Genomic DNA, 4216 nt, shown 5'->3' with positions numbered 1-4216 from the left:
ATAATATGTTAGGTCACACACACACTGTAGAGGGGGTGAATACAGTGTATAGTACACTCAAATCGAACTTTAAGAACTTAAGTAACAGAAAACAAACTTTATTGAAATAATAAACTCTGTTATAGTAAGGAACTGTTACCTCTCAGTGATGAACAAATATCACGAGAGCTGATAGGGTTACAATGAATAATCTTTTCTAATAATGATAACACTTATAGTGTAAACCCTATGTCTGTGTTTATATACTACACAGTTACAAGATAATCGCTAATTGATATGGAATATAATTCTGCTTCCTAAAATATATCAATCAGATATCTTTTCTTCCAAGTATTCCATTCTTCACGGAATTCCTTCTTCATGCATATCTCTTCTTATGTTTATCTCGATCTTCTTTCCTTTAATCAGCTACTGTCCTTATCTGATTGTCCTTCAGCACTTAAGTTCTGATATCTATCTTCTGATGATTATCTCCTGATAATATAAGTACTGATATCCTTAAGTCCTGACTTCCAGTATAAATACTGATCAACAGTTAAGTAATGATTTATCCTGTTCACGTAAGATCTGAAAGCTAAACATAAAACATATTAGCCATGACATTATCAAATATATCTAACAATCTCCCCCAACTTGTAAATTAACAAAATATACAAGTTTAACAGATATTTGATGATGTCAAAAACATTAAGTACAAATGCATGAGAAATAGACTAGATAACTACAACTTACAGTCCTTAAAGTTTTTACCAATTTCAACTTCTGATAACAACTTCAATCTGTATAAATGTCAGAATTTAAGCAGTTGTAGATCTTCGACTTGGCTTCTTCATTTTCTGATCTCTCTGATGTCAGGAGTTGTTCTGAGATAGTTCTTCAACAAACATTTCTCAGCATATCTTAGTTCATCAATCATTCTCCTTTTAACACCTTTAAGTTCTGCAGTATCTTCACCAGTTTGAAAGATTGCAGCTCTGAGATCATTAATCTTTGCTTTTCTCAACTCCTGATCTAGTCTTATGACATAAGCTTTGTCAGACTCAAGATTGAATTCAAGTCCCTTAATACCAAGATACGTTCTGATCTGTGCAGTATTAGGCTTCATATCAACAATATCACCATTGTGATCTCTGTACTTTGGAACATATATGCTGTCAGACTTAACAGAATAAAGCCTTTTCTGTCTCTGAATCTGTTCTTTTAAGTAGTTTGCAGCAGTCTCTGTTATTCTGTCATCCACTTGAAGTAAGAAAAGTACATGCTCCAATTCTTCAAAATACTTCAAAGAAATGGCATTTTGTCTTATATGATAAACCCTACCATCTGTCATGAAATACAACATGATGTATTCTTTCAAGTAGGTATGGTAAACCATCTGTACAGATTCCAGTTGATTCAATCTCTCAGGAGTTGCTCCAATACCTGGTTCACTCAAGGAAGTTGGATCATTTGTAGTGTTGTGTACTCTTCTTTCATCAGCACTTCCCAATCCAGTTTTATCTCTAGCTTCCTTTCCAGTAACTACTCTTGCTTCAAAACCACTTGCAGTAGTCTTCAAAGATTGAGTCTGTTTTGCTTTAGTGAATCCTGGTAGAAGTGTCTTTGATCTATTTTCTGATATTAAGTTAACTTGAGCTCTGTCAGAGGTTACTTGCTTCTTCTGAATATCAAAACTTACAATTTCTTGACTCTGAACAACTTGAGCCATGTCAGAGGTTGTTTTAAGAACTTTTCTTGAAGTCAGAGCAAGATCATCTTTTCCATCAGTAATTTCTTCTTCCTCAGGAGGTACATAAGCCTTGATAGGTTCATCAACCTTTTCTTTACCCTTGGATCTTGGATCTATTTGTGGTTGTGATCTAGCCAATGTTGCTTCAGTATGTGTCCTTTCTTTGATCACAATGCCTTTAAGTTTTGGAAGTGACTTTTTACCAGAAGCTTCAGATTTAGATGTGACTTTCTCTGATTTAAGTCTGGCTTCTTCTTCCTTTAAACTTTCCAAGTCCATCCCTGGATTTTATTGAAGAAATAACTGTCTTGACATTTCCTCATCAAGATCTAGAAGTTCATCAGAACTTATCCTTTTACCAGCAGCATAACTTATTCTTTTCCCAGTATCAGAACTTGTTCTGTGACTAGCTTGTCTTGATGTAAACCTTCTACCTTGACTATGACCACTACCCATTCCAGAGTTTCCTTGGTCATCTTTTCCATCATCCTTTCCTTGCAGTGTCTTGTTTGTTTTGCATTTGGACTTAATTACCTTCTCCCCCTTTTTGGCATCAGCAGGTAATAAAAGAGAGATAAGTAGTTCCACTGAGGTCTGGATTTCAGTAAGTTGCGATTGATGAGAAGCTTGATTTGTCGGAATTTGATCAATCTGAGCTTGTTATTTCTCTTGAGTTTTCTCAATATAAGCAACCCTGTCAATGGTAGGTTGGAAGAACTTTTTCTTATCAAGTTTCCAAACTTGTTCCTGTTTGATAAAGTTCTCCTGAATCTTGTGTAGCTCTGCATGAGTATCAGAATGAAGACCTTGTAGATGTTTAGTACTCAATGCAGTGACTCTAAGCTGGGTTTTAAAATCATCAGAATTTAACATTTCATCAGCTTTAGTCAAGTGCTCAGCAAGATGTAAAGCATTTGGAACACATGAAACTGAGTTCCATTCCTTAGTCCACTCCTAACCTGCAGGAGTTTCACTCCAAGGCACTGGTGCATCCCTGATAACAAACTCCTTTAACAATTCAGACTTAGGAAGAGTCGGTGGAGGAGTATGTCCTGAAGGACCTGCTTCATCAGCATCTACAGTTGTAGCAGCTTCACCAGTATCTCCAACATTTGCAGCATCAGAACTTAAAGAATCAGTATCTTCTGATAAGACAACAGTGTGAGTAGCAATGGAGGCTTCAACATCCTCTAATTGCTGATCTGATACTAAGTTCTGATCAACAGCCATATCCTGATGCTCACCTAAAATCTGATCATCAGCATCTTGATGCAGAGAAGGTGTTGTTGATAACTCTGGAGTTTGAACAGCATCAGTAATAGGTGTTGTGGAAGGATTATTTGCTGTTGGAGCTTCTAAGAAAAGTATTGCAGGCACAACCAGGTTCTGAATATCAATTTCAGCACTTGTGCCTGGATCAACAAGAGACACAGATGGTGAGTTAGCCTTGTCAGATACAGCTTCCTGAGATGGAGTTGATGGAGAAGAAGTGACTGGAGCAAATTCCTTGTCTTGTGAGATCAGAGATTCCTGATCCCCTTCCTTAGCTGCTTCCTCCTCATCATCTGAAACTGGCCTTTGTGCCCTCTGTTTCTTGTACTTCCTTATTGATTTGAATTCCTTGGGAGTTTCAGGAACTGTCATACGTCTAAGCCTCTTGAGAAGCCTAGAACCCCCAATTTCAGAATCCTTCTGAGAAGTTGCTTTCTCAGCTTCAACCACCACAGGTTCTGAAGAAGGAATCTGTTCCTCAGAATCTGATTCATCTCGCAAAGTAATTCTCCTCCTCTTTTAAAGTGTTTGAGGAACAGTCTTTGTTCTCTCTGGCTTAGAGGATGTAGGCTTCACAGTAGGTGCTGAAGAAGAAGGTTGAGCAGTCTGTGAAGTGGAGAGATAGGATTTGAGATAAGTTCTGAGGGTAGGTTGAGTAGAATGAGAGGTAGGTACTGAAGTTGATGGATTTTGGTTATGGTGAGTTGGTTGAACATTTGAGTAAACAGATTTGTAAGTAGCAGGATCAGCATTTACCAGAATCTGTTTCACTGACTGAGGAATCTGTAATGGTCTCACCATTGATTTCTTTATGTCAGCATTTATCAGGTCGTTAAAGTACCTTTTTGCAACCTTAAAAGGTGGGGTTTGAGTGCTGACTAACTGGGGTTCATCAGTACAGTAAGTGTAAATAAGTTGACAGAATCTAGCAAAATAAACAACATCTCGATCCTCTGTCATCCTATCCCCAATAAAACCAATTATTCCAGTTGCAAAATCAAAATGAGTTTGATGGATAATAGCATACCCTATGTGCTGACTTAGAATTGGGATAACATCAAAATTTGAACATTTGTTCCCAAAAGCTTTGGTGATGCAATCAAAGAAGAAACTCCATTCTCTTCTGATATTAGCCCGTTTCAACTGTCCAAGTTTCGTCAGACTCTTTTCATATCCCAATTCAGCCATTAACTCCCGAAGGGCTGAGTCCTCTGG

Source organism: Apium graveolens, chromosome 11 (assembly GCF_009905375.1).
Source record: "Apium graveolens cultivar Ventura chromosome 11, ASM990537v1, whole genome shotgun sequence".
Classification (NCBI taxonomy): Eukaryota; Viridiplantae; Streptophyta; class Magnoliopsida; order Apiales; family Apiaceae; genus Apium; species Apium graveolens.
This window is presented reverse-complemented; position numbering follows the sequence as displayed.